We start from the raw sequence: 15,182 nt of genomic DNA, 5'->3' as shown, positions 1-15,182 counted from the left end.
AGGAAATGGTTGTTAGTCGCCCACGGACATGCTTGGAGGTGCCACTCTGCCACCAAGGGTTCCATGGATAACACCAGAACCCTCGCTACTGGCTGGATAAGGAGCTTCTTCCCAAGGGATTCTGCTGTCCAAAGTCTCAGGAAAGAAAAAAGGGGCCTCTGTGGAGGAAGAGTGAAAACCTTTGAAATTGGGAAAATGGAGGCTGTCTTGGTGTCTAGCGGCCACAGCCTAACCCATCAATGCTGACACGGGGAGGTGCCTGGAGATATAGCTATCTAACGTGGTAGGTGTTCTGATGCCATCTGATGGTTGGTTTCCAGATTGCATTCTGGGTGATCTTAGATGTATATACAGCATTTAAATGTGAAGCTGCAAGTAGTAAAAAATGAGGAAATATATCTATGCTTTTAGTCTGTGGAATGTAGACCTAATGTGTCATGTCAATAAGCAGCGTACGGGGTAAAAAGGTGATTTTTAATCCTTTGCGCTTGAAGATTGCATCTCTGGCAACAGTGCTAGTGAGAGAGGCAATTGTTGGTGGCAGTGAAGGAGTTGATTGCTGGCAGGTGGTATATAGCACTGGGATGCTGCATTGTGCTGTGCTGAATGAAACACAGTTACACAAAACAGATGGTGGACTTTATGCCGCGTAGCACATAAGAGAGCAGTGATCAACGAGAGCGCAAAGAAAGCACCGGAGCCAAGGGGGATTAGCTCAAGTGGTAGAGCGCTCGCTTAGCATGCGAGAGGTAGCGGGATCAATGCCCGCATCCTCCAAAGGAAAGCCCTCACGTGGGGTGACCTGCTTTGGATTTTTTTTTTCTTCAGGCTCGGCACTGAGCGCTGTGGGAAAAGCCTCGCCTCTCTAGTCAAAAGGCCAAGCAGGAGTCATCCTCGTAACATGTGCCATGGCGTTGACACTCTCGGGCAGATGTGGCTTCAGCCCATAAATTGACACAGAAGGACTAACACAAAGCATAAAGTGCTTGCTTTGCCTGCCAGAAGTCGCGCAAGGCAGTGTTGGACCAAAGCAATCTATTACCCAAAGCACGGCCAGCCTTCCATGGCCAAGAGACAATATTCCATTAGTGCAAAAAGTGCAAGTGCCATGTAGAAGCTGAGAGGTTTCCACTGGTTTTATCACCACAATCACGTCCCACTTCCTTGACACAGAAGTGTCACAGACCCAACCAGAACAGGGCTTTTGGAGGGAACTAGGGGCTAGCCTTCTGCCCACTGATTAGGGCCCATGGAGAGAGCAGATCATTCTCCAATGATGGACAACAACGCGATGAACGCTGAGAGCGAGGCTTGGATTACAACTCTGTATAAAGACAATAAATCTTCCCTTGCGGAGTGGATGGAAAGATGTCATATTAACCCGGTACAGGTCAATGGTCAGAGGAAATATGGTGGCCCTCGTGCAGACTGGGTTGGAGAAGATCCTCTGTTTGGGACAGAAATATTTATCAACAATCTCCCTCAAGAAATCTATGAATAGATCAATGAATTCCACAGTTCAGACTGTTGGAATATTGTATGAGTTTTGTCTTAGGATGGACAGATTAGACAAGTGAAAGCAAAGAGCTGAAAGACAGCACGTGTAGGGGACTTGGCGCATTGAGGGCTGGGTTTGTTGCCGGGCTGTCTGCGGTGTGCTCCCCGATTAATCAAAGCATTTTCTGGGTGAAAGAAAGCCCTTTGCCTAAGCAAAGAAAGAGAGATTGCCAGAGAAAAAGGTCAACTTAGCAGAGGATGGTTTCGATCCATCGACCTCTGGGTTATGGGCCCAGCACGCTTCCGCTGCGCCACTCTGCTCCAGGCCGGAAGACCCAGCAAAAATAGGAGGATGTAATATGCTACCGGTCCTACGGGACAAAAACTTCAGGAAATTCTTTGGCTGGGAGGCAACCTCGCCTGCCGCTCCACGGCCACTTTCCACATTCTGCTTATAGAAGGCTTTCATGGGAAAAGATCGGTTCCTCTCTGTTTCAGGCAGCTCCTATTGACTTTGCAGAGTCTCACATCAGGCCAATGTGGAGCCCCTCTAAAGATCTCCTACGGATGTGAATGGGGAGTGGGTCCATCCGGCAAAGTCGCAAGGTAGATTAATAGGCACTGACATTGATTTTGACAAGTCAACCCCAAGTCAAAGGTACTTAGAAAAAGCTCTGGCCCAGTCTTGGGGCTTTTCTTCTCCAATGGAAAGGCTTTCTAGCCTCAAAGACGCAATGGGCTGTCCTACATGTTCACAGTGGTGGTGTGTACGGCTGAAGAAAGGCATGTCTTTGGGTGGACTTGACCCACATCTGAATGTATTCACAGAGATGGTTACCATGGCCTAAAGCAGCACCTTTTAGCACCTGTCAGGCCAGGGAAGCCACATGTGTCCTGCCAAAGAGCATTGGTGGTTCAGTGGTAGAATTCTCGCCTGCCACGCGGGAGGCCCGGGTTCGATTCCCGGCCAATGCAATTATGCTCACTTTCTATCCAGCTATCGCCTCACAGGTAGCTCAGTATCCCGCCGCCCCCAGATATCCAGTACCTTGGAAGGTGTCAAGGCTCATGTGTATTGTCTAGAACCTGCTAGTCGGTGTGAGCCTTTTTGAAACCACCTCCTTCAAATGACATCATGGAAAGCCATGGGGCCATACCGAAGGAAATGGTTGTTAGTCGCCCACGGACATGCTTGGAGGTGCCACTCTGCCACCAAGGGTTCCATGGATAACACCAGAACCCTCGCTACTGGCTGGAGAAGGAGCTTCTTCCCAAGGGATTCTGCTGTCCAAAGTCTCAGGAAAGAAAAAAGGGACCTCTGTGGAGGAAGAGTGAAAACCTTTGAAATTGGGAAAATGGAGGCTGTCTTGGTGTCTAGCGGCCACAGCCTAACCCATCAATGCTGACACGGGGAGGTGCCTGGAGATATAGCTATCTAACGTGGTAGGTGTTCTGATGCCATCTGATGGTTGGTTTCCAGATTGCATTCTGGGTGATCTTAGATGTATATACAGCATTTAAATGTGAAGCTGCAAGTAGTAAAAAATGAGGAAATATATCTATGCTTTGAGTCTGTGGAATGTAGACCTAATGTGTCATGTCAATAAGCAGCGTACGGGGTAAAAAGGTGATTTTTAATCCTTTGCGCTTGAAGATTGCATCTCTGGCAACAGTGCTAGTGAGAGAGGCAATTGTTGGTGGCAGTGAAGGAGTTGATTGCTGGCAGGTGGTATATAGCACTGGGATGCTGCATTGTGCTGTGCTGAATGAAACACAGTTACACAAAACAGATGGTGGACTTTATGCCGCGTAGCACATAAGAGAGCAGTGATCAACGAGAGCGCAAAGAAAGCACCGGAGCCAAGGGGGATTAGCTCAAGTGGTAGAGCGCTCGCTTAGCATGCGAGAGGTAGCGGGATCAATGCCCGCATCCTCCAAAGGAAAGCCCTCACGTGGGGTGACCTGCTTTGGATTTTTTTTTTCTTCAGGCTCGGCACTGAGCGCTGTGGGAAAAGCCTCGCCTCTCTAGTCAAAAGGCCAAGCAGGAGTCATCCTCGTAACATGTGCCATGGCGTTGACACTCTCGGGCAGATGTGGCTTCAGCCCATAAATTGACACAGAAGGACTAACACAAAGCATAAAGTGCTTGCTTTGCCTGCCAGAAGTCGCGCAAGGCAGTGTTGGACCAAAGCAATCTATTACCCAAAGCACGGCCAGCCTTCCATGGCCAAGAGACAATATTCCATTAGTGCAAAAAGTGCAAGTGCCATGTAGAAGCTGAGAGGTTTCCACTGGTTTTATCACCACAATCACGTCCCACTTCCTTGACACAGAAGTGTCACAGACCCAACCAGAACAGGGCTTTTGGAGGGAACTAGGGGCTAGCCTTCTGCCCACTGATTAGGGCCCATGGAGAGAGCAGATCATTCTCCAATGATGGACAACAACGCGATGAACGCTGAGAGCGAGGCTTGGATTACAACTCTGTATAAAGACAATAAATCTTCCCTTGCGGAGTGGATGGAAAGATGTCATATTAACCCGGTACAGGTCAATGGTCAGAGGAAATATGGTGGCCCTCGTGCAGACTGGGTTGGAGAAGATCCTCTGTTTGGGACAGAAATATTTATCAACAATCTCCCTCAAGAAATCTATGAATAGATCAATGAATTCCACAGTTCAGACTGTTGGAATATTGTATGAGTTTTGTCTTAGGATGGACAGATTAGACAAGTGAAAGCAAAGAGCTGAAAGACAGCACGTGTAGGGGACTTGGCGCATTGAGGGCTGGGTTTGTTGCCGGGCTGTCTGCGGTGTGCTCCCCGATTAATCAAAGCATTTTCTGGGTGAAAGAAAGCCCTTTGCCTAAGCAAAGAAAGAGAGATTGCCAGAGAAAAAGGTCAACTTAGCAGAGGATGGTTTTGATCCATCGACCTCTGGGTTATGGGCCCAGCACGCTTCCGCTGCGCCACTCTGCTCCAGGCCGGAAGACCCAGCAAAAATAGGAGGATGTAATATGCTACCGGTCCTACGGGACAAAAACTTCAGGAAATTCTTTGGCTGGGAGGCAACCTCGCCTGCCGCTCCACGGCCACTTTCCACATTCTGCTTATAGAAGGCTTTCATGGGAAAAGATCGGTTCCTCTCTGTTTCAGGCAGCTCCTATTGACTTTGCAGAGTCTCACATCAGGCCAATGTGGAGCCCCTCTAAAGATCTCCTACGGATGTGAATGGGGAGTGGGTCCATCCGGCAAAGTCGCAAGGTAGATTAATAGGCACTGACATTGATTTTGACAAGTCAACCCCAAGTCAAAGGTACTTAGAAAAAGCTCTGGCCCAGTCTTGGGGCTTTTCTTCTCCAATGGAAAGGCTTTCTAGCCTCAAAGACGCAATGGGCTGTCCTACATGTTCACAGTGGTGGTGTGTACGGCTGAAGAAAGGCATGTCTTTGGGTGGACTTGACCCACATCTGAATGTATTCACAGAGATGGTTACCATGGCCTAAAGCAGCACCTTTTAGCACCTGTCAGGCCAGGGAAGCCACATGTGTCCTGCCAAAGAGCATTGGTGGTTCAGTGGTAGAATTCTCGCCTGCCACGCGGGAGGCCCGGGTTCGATTCCCGGCCAATGCAATTATGCTCACTTTCTATCCAGCTATCGCCTCACAGGTAGCTCAGTATCCCGCCGCCCCCAGATATCCAGTACCTTGGAAGGTGTCAAGGCTCATGTGTATTGTCTAGAACCTGCTAGTCGGTGTGAGCCTTTTTGAAACCACCTCCTTCAAATGACATCATGGAAAGCCATGGGGCCATACCGAAGGAAATGGTTGTTAGTCGCCCACGGACATGCTTGGAGGTGCCACTCTGCCACCAAGGGTTCCATGGATAACACCAGAACCCTCGCTACTGGCTGGAGAAGGAGCTTCTTCCCAAGGGATTCTGCTGTCCAAAGTCTCAGGAAAGAAAAAAGGGACCTCTGTGGAGGAAGAGTGAAAACCTTTGAAATTGGGAAAATGGAGGCTGTCTTGGTGTCTAGCGGCCACAGCCTAACCCATCAATGCTGACACGGGGAGGTGCCTGGAGATATAGCTATCTAACGTGGTAGGTGTTCTGATGCCATCTGATGGTTGGTTTCCAGATTGCATTCTGGGTGATCTTAGATGTATATACAGCATTTAAATGTGAAGCTGCAAGTAGTAAAAAATGAGGAAATATATCTATGCTTTGAGTCTGTGGAATGTAGACCTAATGTGTCATGTCAATAAGCAGCGTACGGGGTAAAAAGGTGATTTTTAATCCTTTGCGCTTGAAGATTGCATCTCTGGCAACAGTGCTAGTGAGAGAGGCAATTGTTGGTGGCAGTGAAGGAGTTGATTGCTGGCAGGTGGTATATAGCACTGGGATGCTGCATTGTGCTGTGCTGAATGAAACACAGTTACACAAAACAGATGGTGGACTTTATGCCGCGTAGCACATAAGAGAGCAGTGATCAACGAGAGCGCAAAGAAAGCACCGGAGCCAAGGGGGATTAGCTCAAGTGGTAGAGCGCTCGCTTAGCATGCGAGAGGTAGCGGGATCAATGCCCGCATCCTCCAAAGGAAAGCCCTCACGTGGGGTGACCTGCTTTGGATTTTTTTTTTCTTCAGGCTCGGCACTGAGCGCTGTGGGAAAAGCCTCGCCTCTCTAGTCAAAAGGCCAAGCAGGAGTCATCCTCGAAACATGTGCCATGGCGTTGACACTCTCGGGCAGATGTGGCTTCAGCCCATAAATTGACACAGAAGGACTAACACAAAGCATAAAGTGCTTGCTTTGCCTGCCAGAAGTCGCGCAAGGCAGTGTTGGACCAAAGCAATCTATTACAAAAAGCACGGTCAGCCTTCCATGGCCAAGAGACAATATTCCATTAGTGCAAAAAGTGCAAGTGCCATGTAGAAGCTGAGAGGTTTCCACTGGTTTTATCACCACAATCACGTCCCACTTCCTTGACACAGAAGTGTCACAGACCCAACCAGAACAGGGCTTTTGGAGGGAACTAGGGGCTAGCCTTCTGCCCACTGATTAGGGCCCATGGAGAGAGCAGATCATTCTCCAATGATGGACAACAACGCGATGAACGCTGAGAGCGAGGCTTGGATTACAACTCTGTATAAAGACAATAAATCTTCCCTTGCGGAGTGGATGGAAAGATGTCATATTAACCCGGTACAGGTCAATGGTCAGAGGAAATATGGTGGCCCTCGTGCAGACTGGGTTGGAGAAGATCCTCTGTTTGGGACAGAAATATTTATCAACAATCTCCCTCAAGAAATCTATGAATAGATCAATGAATTCCACAGTTCAGACTGTTGGAATATTGTATGAGTTTTGTCTTAGGATGGACAGATTAGACAAGTGAAAGCAAAGAGCTGAAAGACAGCACGTGTAGGGGACTTGGCGCATTGAGGGCTGGGTTTGTTGCCGGGCTGTCTGCGGTGTGCTCCCCGATTAATCAAAGCATTTTCTGGGTGAAAGAAAGCCCTTTGCCTAAGCAAAGAAAGAGAGATTGCCAGAGAAAAAGGTCAACTTAGCAGAGGATGGTTTCGATCCATCGACCTCTGGGTTATGGGCCCAGCACGCTTCCGCTGCACCACTCTGCTCCAGGCCGGAAGACCCAGCAAAAATAGGAGGATGTAATATGCTACCGGTCCTACGGGACAAAAACTTCAGGAAATTCTTTGGCTGGGAGGCAACCTCGCCTGCTGCTCCACGGCCACTTTCCACATTCTGCTTATAGAAGGCTTTCATGGGAAAAGATCGGTTCCTCTCTGTTTCAGGCAGCTCCTATTGACTTTGCAGAGTCTCACATCAGGTCAATGTGGAGCCCCTCTAAAGATCTCCTACGGATGTGAATGGGGAGTGGGTCCATCCGGCAAAGTCGCAAGGTAGATTAATAGGCACTGACATTGATTTTGACAAGTCAACCCCAAGTCAAAGGTACTTAGAAAAAGCTCTGGCCCAGTCTTGGGGCTTTTCTTCTCCAATGGAAAGGCTTTCTAGCCTCAAAGACGCAATGGGCTGTCCTACATGTTCACAGTGGTGGTGTGTACGGCTGAAGAAAGGCATGTCTTTGGGTGGACTTGACCCACATCTGAATGTATTCACAGAGATGGTTACCATGGCCTAAAGCAGCACCTTTTAGCACCTGTCAGGCCAGGGAAGCCACATGTGTCCTGCCAAAGAGCATTGGTGGTTCAGTGGTAGAATTCTCGCCTGCCACGCGGGAGGCCCGGGTTCGATTCCCGGCCAATGCAATTATGCTCACTTTCTATCCAGCTATCGCCTCACAGGTAGCTCAGTATCCCGCCGCCCCCAGATATCCAGTACCTTGGAAGGTGTCAAGGCTCATGTGTATTGTCTAGAACCTGCTAGTCGGTGTGAGCCTTTTTGAAACCACCTCCTTCAAATGACATCATGGAAAGCCATGGGGCCATACCGAAGGAAATGGTTGTTAGTCGCCCACGGACATGCTTGGAGGTGCCACTCTGCCACCAAGGGTTCCATGGATAACACCAGAACCCTCGTTACTGGCTGGAGAAGGAGCTTCTTCCCAAGGGATTCTGCTGTCCAAAGTCTCAGGAAAGAAAAAAGGGACCTCTGTGGAGGAAGAGTGAAAACCTTTGAAATTGGGAAAATGGAGGCTGTCTTGGTGTCTAGCGGCCACAGCCTAACCCATCAATGCTGACACGGGGAGGTGCCTGGAGAAATAGCTATCTAACGTGGTAGGTGTTCTGATGCCATCTGATGGTTGGTTTCCAGATTGCATTCTGGGTGATCTTAGATGTATATACAGCATTTAAATGTGAAGCTGCAAGTAGTAAAAAATGAGGAAATATATCTATGCTTTGAGTCTGTGGAATGTAGACCTAATGTGTCATGTCAATAAGCAGCGTACGGGGTAAAAAGGTGATTTTTAATCCTTTGCGCTTGAAGATTGCATCTCTGGCAACAGTGCTAGTGAGAGAGGCAATTGTTGGTGGCAGTGAAGGAGTTGATTGCTGGCAGGTGGTATATAGCACTGGGATGCTGCATTGTGCTGTGCTGAATGAAACACAGTTACACAAAACAGATGGTGGACTTTATGCCGCGTAGCACATAAGAGAGCAGTGATCAACGAGAGCGCAAAGAAAGCACCGGAGCCAAGGGGGATTAGCTCAAGTGGTAGAGCGCTCGCTTAGCATGCGAGAGGTAGCGGGATCAATGCCCGCATCCTCCAAAGGAAAGCCCTCACGTGGGGTGACCTGCTTTGGATTTTTTTTTTCTTCAGGCTCGGCACTGAGCGCTGTGGGAAAAGCCTCGCCTCTCTAGTCAAAAGGCCAAGCAGGAGTCATCCTCGTAACATGTGCCATGGCGTTGACACTCTCGGGCAGATGTGGCTTCAGCCCATAAATTGACACAGAAGGACTAACACAAAGCATAAAGTGCTTGCTTTGCCTGCCAGAAGTCGCGCAAGGCAGTGTTGGACCAAAGCAATCTATTACCCAAAGCACGGCCAGCCTTCCATGGCCAAGAGACAATATTCCATTAGTGCAAAAAGTGCAAGTGCCATGTAGAAGCTGAGAGGTTTCCACTGGTTTTATCACCACAATCACGTCCCACTTCCTTGACACAGAAGTGTCACAGACCCAACCAGAACAGGGCTTTTGGAGGGAACTAGGGGCTAGCCTTCTGCCCACTGATTAGGGCCCATGGAGAGAGCAGATCATTCTCCAATGATGGACAACAACGCGATGAACGCTGAGAGCGAGGCTTGGATTACAACTCTGTATAAAGACAATAAATCTTCCCTTGCGGAGTGGATGGAAAGATGTCATATTAACCCGGTACAGGTCAATGGTCAGAGGAAATATGGTGGCCCTCGTGCAGACTGGGTTGGAGAAGATCCTCTGTTTGGGACAGAAATATTTATCAACAATCTCCCTCAAGAAATCTATGAATAGATCAATGAATTCCACAGTTCAGACTGTTGGAATATTGTATGAGTTTTGTCTTAGGATGGACAGATTAGACAAGTGAAAGCAAAGAGCTGAAAGACAGCACATGTAGGGGACTTGGCGCATTGAGGGCTGGGTTTGTTGCCGGGCTGTCTGCGGTGTGCTCCCCGATTAATCAAAGCATTTTCTGGGTGAAAGAAAGCCCTTTGCCTAAGCAAAGAAAGAGAGATTGCCAGAGAAAAAGGTCAACTTAGCAGAGGATGGTTTCGATCCATCGACCTCTGGGTTATGGGCCCAGCACGCTTCCGCTGCGCCACTCTGCTCCAGGCCGGAAGACCCAGCAAAAATAGGAGGATGTAATATGCTACCGGTCCTACGGGACAAAAACTTCAGGAAATTCTTTGGCTGGGAGGCAACCTCGCCTGCCGCTCCACGGCCACTTTCCACATTCTGCTTATAGAAGGCTTTCATGGGAAAAGATCGGTTCCTCTCTGTTTCAGGCAGCTCCTATTGACTTTGCAGAGTCTCACATCAGGCCAATGTGGAGCCCCTCTAAAGATCTCCTACGGATGTGAATGGGGAGTGGGTCCATCCGGCAAAGTCGCAAGGTAGATTAATAGGCACTGACATTGATTTTGACAAGTCAACCCCAAGTCAAAGGTACTTAGAAAAAGCTCTGGCCCCGTCTTGGGGCTTTTCTTCTCCAATGGAAAGGCTTTCTAGCCTCAAAGACGCAATGGGCTGTCCTACATGTTCACAGTGGTGGTGTGTACGGCTGAAGAAAGGCATGTCTTTGGGTGGACTTGACCCACATCTGAATGTATTCACAGAGATGGTTACCATGGCCTAAAGCAGCACCTTTTAGCACCTGTCAGGCCAGGAAAGCCACATGTGTCCTGCCAAAGAGCATTGGTGGTTCAGTGGTAGAATTCTCGCCTGCCACGCGGGAGGCCCGGGTTCGATTCCCGGCCAATGCAATTATGCTCACTTTCTATCCAGCTATCGCCTCACAGGTAGCTCAGTATCCCGCCGCCCCCAGATATCCAGTACCTTGGAAGGTGTCAAGGCTCATGTGTATTGTCTAGAACCTGCTAGTCGGTGTGAGCCTTTTTGAAACCACCTCCTTCAAATGACATCATGGAAAGCCATGGGGCCATACCGAAGGAAATGGTTGTTAGTCGCCCACGGACATGCTTGGAGGTGCCACTCTGCCACCAAGGGTTCCATGGATAACACCAGAACCCTCGCTACTGGCTGGAGAAGGAGCTTCTTCCCAAGGGATTCTGCTGTCCAAAGTCTCAGGAAAGAAAAAAGGGGCCTCTGTGGAGGAAGAGTGAAAACCTTTGAAATTGGGAAAATGGAGGCTGTCTTGGTGTCTAGCGGCCACAGCCTAACCCATCAATGCTGACACGGGGAGGTGCCTGGAGATATAGCTATCTAACGTGGTAGGTGTTCTGATGCCATCTGATGGTTGGTTTCCAGATTGCATTCTGGGTGATCTTAGATGTATATACAGCATTTAAATGTGAAGCTGCAAGTAGTAAAAAATGAGGAAATATATCTATGCTTTGAGTCTGTGGAATGTAGACCTAATGTGTCATGTCAATAAGCAGCGTACGGGGTAAAAAGGTGATTTTTAATCCTTTGCGCTTGAAGATTGCATCTCTGGCAACTGTGCTAGTGAGAGAGGCAATTGTTGGTGGCAGTGAAGGAGTTGATTGCTGGCAGGTGGTATATAGCACTGGGATGCTGCATTGTGCTGTGCTGAATGAAACACAGTTACACAAAACAGATGGTGGACTTTATGCCGCGTAGCACATAAGAGAGCAGTGATCAACGAGAGCGCAAAGAAAGCACCGGAGCCAAGGGGGATTAGCTCAAGTGGTAGAGCGCTCGCTTAGCATGCGAGAGGTAGCGGGATCAATGCCCGCATCCTCCAAAGGAAAGCCCTCACGTGGGGTGACCTGCTTTGGATTTTTTTTTTCTTCAGGCTCGGCACTGAGCGCTGTGGGAAAAGCCTCGCCTCTCTAGTCAAAAGGCCAAGCAGGAGTCATCCTCGTAACATGTGCCATGGCGTTGACACTCTCGGGCAGATGTGGCTTCAGCCCATAAATTGACACAGAAGGACTAACACAAAGCATAAAGTGCTTGCTTTGCCTGCCAGAAGTCGCGCAAGGCAGTGTTGGACCAAAGCAATCTATTACCCAAAGCACGGCCAGCCTTCCATGGCCAAGAGACAATATTCCATTAGTGCAAAAAGTGCAAGTGCCATGTAGAAGCTGAGAGGTTTCCACTGGTTTTATCACCACAATCACGTCCCACTTCCTTGACACAGAAGTGTCACAGACCCAACCAGAACAGGGCTTTTGGAGGGAACTAGGGGCTAGCCTTCTGCCCACTGATTAGGGCCCATGGAGAGAGCAGATCATTCTCCAATGATGGACAACAACGCGATGAACGCTGAGAGCGAGGCTTGGATTACAACTCTGTATAAAGACAATAAATCTTCCCTTGCGGAGTGGATGGAAAGATGTCATATTAACCCGGTACAGGTCAATGGTCAGAGGAAATATGGTGGCCCTCGTGCAGACTGGGTTGGAGAAGATCCTCTGTTTGGGACTGAAATATTTATCAACAATCTCCCTCAAGAAATCTATGAATAGATCAATGAATTCCACAGTTCAGACTGTTGGAATATTGTATGAGTTTTGTCTTAGGATGGACAGATTAGACAAGTGAAAGCAAAGAGCTGAAAGACAGCACGTGTAAGGGACTTGGCGCATTGAGGGCTGGGTTTGTTGCCGGGCTGTCTGCGGTGTGCTCCCCGATTAATCAAAGCATTTTCTGGGTGAAAGAAAGCCCTTTGCCTAAGCAAAGAAAGAGAGATTGCCAGAGAAAAAGGTCAACTTAGCAGAGGATGGTTTCGATCCATCGACCTCTGGGTTATGGGCCCAGCACGCTTCCGCTGCGCCACTCTGCTCCAGGCCGGAAGACCCAGCAAAAATAGGAGGATGTAATATGCTACCGGTCCTACGGGACAACAACTTCAGGAAATTCTTTGGCTGGGAGGCAACCTCGCCTGCCGCTCCACGGCCACTTTCCACATTCTGCTTATAGAAGGCTTTCATGGGAAAAGATCGGTTCCTCTCTGTTTCAGGCAGCTCCTATTGACTTTGCAGAGTCTCACATCAGGCCAATGTGGAGCCCCTCTAAAGATCTCCTACGGATGTGAATGGGGAGTGGGTCCATCCGGCAAAGTCGCAAGGTAGATTAATAGGCACTGACATTGATTTTGACAAGTCAACCCCAAGTCAAAGGTACTTAGAAAAAGCTCTGGCCCAGTCTTGGGGCTTTTCTTCTCCAATGGAAAGGCTTTCTAGCCTCAAAGACGCAATGGGCTGTCCTACATGTTCACAGTGGTGGTGTGTACGGCTGAAGAAAGGCATGTCTTTGGGTGGACTTGACCCACATCTGAATGTATTCACAGAGATGGTTACCATGGCCTAAAGCAGCACCTTTTAGCACCTGTCAGGCCAGGGAAGCCACATGTGTCCTGCCAAAGAGCATTGGTGGTTCAGTGGTAGAATTCTCGCCTGCCGCGCGGGAGGCCCTGGTTCGATTCCTGGCCAATGCAATTATGCTCACTTTCTATCCAGCTATCGCCTCACAGGTAGCTCAGTATCCCGCCGCCCCCAGATATCCAGTACCTTGGAAGGTGTCAAGGCTCATGTGTATTGTCTAGAACCTGCTAGTCGGTGTGAGCCTTTTTGAAACCACCTCCTTCAAATGACATCATGGAAAGCCATGGGGCCATACCGAAGGAAATGGTTGTTAGTCGCCCACGGACATGCTTGGAGGTGCCACTCTGCCACCAAGGGTTCCATGGATAACACCAGAACCCTCGCTACTGGCTGGAGAAGGAGCTTCTTCCCAAGGGATTCTGCTGTCCAAAGTCTCAGGAAAGAAAAAAGGGACCTCTGTGGAGGAAGAGTGAAAACCTTTGAAATTGGGAAAATGGAGGCTGTCTTGGTGTCTAGCGGCCACAGCCTAACCCATCAATGCTGACACGGGGAGGTGCCTGGAGATATATCTATCTAACGTGGTAGGTGTTCTGATGCCATCTGATGGTTGGTTTCCAGATTGCATTCTGGGTGATCTTAGATGTATATACAGCATTTAAATGTGAAGCTGCAAGTAGTAAAAAATGAGGAAATATATCTATGCTTTGAGTCTGTGGAATGTAGACCTAATGTGTCATGTCAATAAGCAGCGTACGGGGTAAAAAGGTGATTTTTAATCCTTTGCGCTTGAAGATTGCATCTCTGGCAACAGTGCTAGTGAGAGAGGCAATTGTTGGTGGCAGTGAAGGAGTTGATTGCTGGCAGGTGGTATATAGCACTGGGATGCTGCATTGTGCTGTGCTGAATGAAACACAGTTACACAAAACAGATGGTGGACTTTATGCCGCGTAGCACATAAGAGAGCAGTGATCAACGAGAGCGCAAAGAAAGCACCGGAGCCAAGGGGGGTTAGCTCAAGTGGTAGAGCGCTCGCTTAGCATGCGAGAGGTAGCGGGATCAATGCCCGCATCCTCCAAAGGAAAGCCCTCACGTGGGGTGACCTGCTTTGGATTTTTTTTTTCTTCAGGCTCGGCACTGAGCGCTGTGGGAAAAGCCTCGCCTCTCTAGTCAAAAGGCCAAGCAGGAGTCATCCTCGTAACATGTGCCATGGCGTTGACACTCTCGGGCAGATGTGGCTTCAGCCCATAAATTGACACAGAAGGACTAACACAAAGCATAAAGTGCTTGCTTTGCCTGCCAGAAGTCGCGCAAGGCAGTGTTGGACCAAAGCAATCTATTACCCAAAGCACGGCCAGCCTTCCATGGCCAAGAGACAATATTCCATTAGTGCAAAAAGTGCAAGTGCCATGTAGAAGCTGAGAGGTTTCCACTGGTTTTATCACCACAATCACGTCCCACTTCCTTGACACAGAAGTGTCACAGACCCAACCAGAACAGGGCTTTTGGAGGGAACTAGGGGCTAGCCTTCTGCCCACTGATTAGGGCCCATGGAGAGAGCAGATCATTCTCCAATGATGGACAACAACGCGATGAACGCTGAGAGCGAGGCTTGGATTACAACTCTGTATAAAGACAATAAATCTTCCCTTGCGGAGTGGATGGAAAGATGTCATATTAACCCGGTACAGGTCAATGGTCAGAGGAAATATGGTGGCCCTCGTGCAGACTGGGTTGGAGAAGATCCTCTGTTTGGGACAGAAATATTTATCAACAATCTCCCTCAAGAAATCTATGAATAGATCAATGAATTCCACAGTTCAGACTGTTGGAATATTGTATGAGTTTTGTCTTAGGATGGACAGATTAGACAAGTGAAAGCAAAGAGCTGAAAGACAGCACGTGTAGGGGACTTGGCGCATTGAGGGCTGGGTTTGTTGCCGGGCTGTCTGCGGTGTGCTCCCCGATTAATCAAAGCATTTTCTGGGTGAAAGAAAGCCCTTTGCCTAAGCAAAGAAAGAGAGATTGCCAGAGAAAAAGGTCAACTTAGCAGAGGATGGTTTCGATCCATCGACCTCTGGGTTATGGGCCCAGCACGCTTCCGCTGCGCCACTCTGCTCCAGGCCGGAAGACCCAGCAAAAATAGGAGGATGTAATATGCTACCGGTCCTACGGGACAAAAACTTCAGGAAATTCTT

General features: G+C 48.9%; 10 non-coding genes across 10 annotated transcripts; all 10 read left to right on the top strand.

The window, feature by feature from the left end:
• Positions 1-704: 704 nt before the first annotated feature.
• TRNAA-AGC (transfer RNA alanine (anticodon AGC)) lies at positions 705-777 on the top strand. The gene has a single exon. It is a non-coding gene; the product is annotated as a tRNA-Ala (tRNA).
• A 1,624-nt stretch (positions 778-2,401) lies between these two features.
• Positions 2,402-2,472, top strand: TRNAG-GCC (transfer RNA glycine (anticodon GCC)). Its single transcript has one exon. It is a non-coding gene; the product is annotated as a tRNA-Gly (tRNA).
• An 889-nt stretch (positions 2,473-3,361) lies between these two features.
• TRNAA-AGC (transfer RNA alanine (anticodon AGC)) lies at positions 3,362-3,434 on the top strand. The gene has a single exon. It is a non-coding gene; the product is annotated as a tRNA-Ala (tRNA).
• Positions 3,435-5,058: 1,624 nt separating this feature from the next.
• TRNAG-GCC (transfer RNA glycine (anticodon GCC)) lies at positions 5,059-5,129 on the top strand. The gene has a single exon. It is a non-coding gene; the product is annotated as a tRNA-Gly (tRNA).
• Positions 5,130-6,018: 889 nt separating this feature from the next.
• Positions 6,019-6,091, top strand: TRNAA-AGC (transfer RNA alanine (anticodon AGC)). The gene has a single exon. It is a non-coding gene; the product is annotated as a tRNA-Ala (tRNA).
• Positions 6,092-7,715: 1,624 nt separating this feature from the next.
• Positions 7,716-7,786, top strand: TRNAG-GCC (transfer RNA glycine (anticodon GCC)). Its single transcript has one exon. It is a non-coding gene; the product is annotated as a tRNA-Gly (tRNA).
• Positions 7,787-8,675: 889 nt separating this feature from the next.
• On the top strand, positions 8,676-8,748 carry TRNAA-AGC (transfer RNA alanine (anticodon AGC)). The gene has a single exon. It is a non-coding gene; the product is annotated as a tRNA-Ala (tRNA).
• Positions 8,749-10,372: 1,624 nt separating this feature from the next.
• TRNAG-GCC (transfer RNA glycine (anticodon GCC)) lies at positions 10,373-10,443 on the top strand. The gene has a single exon. It is a non-coding gene; the product is annotated as a tRNA-Gly (tRNA).
• An 889-nt stretch (positions 10,444-11,332) lies between these two features.
• Positions 11,333-11,405, top strand: TRNAA-AGC (transfer RNA alanine (anticodon AGC)). Its single transcript has one exon. It is a non-coding gene; the product is annotated as a tRNA-Ala (tRNA).
• Positions 11,406-13,989: 2,584 nt separating this feature from the next.
• TRNAA-AGC (transfer RNA alanine (anticodon AGC)) lies at positions 13,990-14,062 on the top strand. The gene has a single exon. It is a non-coding gene; the product is annotated as a tRNA-Ala (tRNA).
• The last annotated feature ends 1,120 nt before the right edge of the window (positions 14,063-15,182 follow it).

The sequence above is a fragment of the Staurois parvus genome, unplaced genomic scaffold (assembly GCF_062004578.1).
Source record: "Staurois parvus isolate SC_StPar_1 unplaced genomic scaffold, SC_StPar_1.0 ptg001130l, whole genome shotgun sequence".
NCBI classification, from domain to species: Eukaryota; Metazoa; Chordata; class Amphibia; order Anura; family Ranidae; genus Staurois; species Staurois parvus.
The sequence above is the reverse complement of the archived record's forward strand: the minus strand, read 5'-3'. Positions and strand labels throughout refer to the sequence as shown.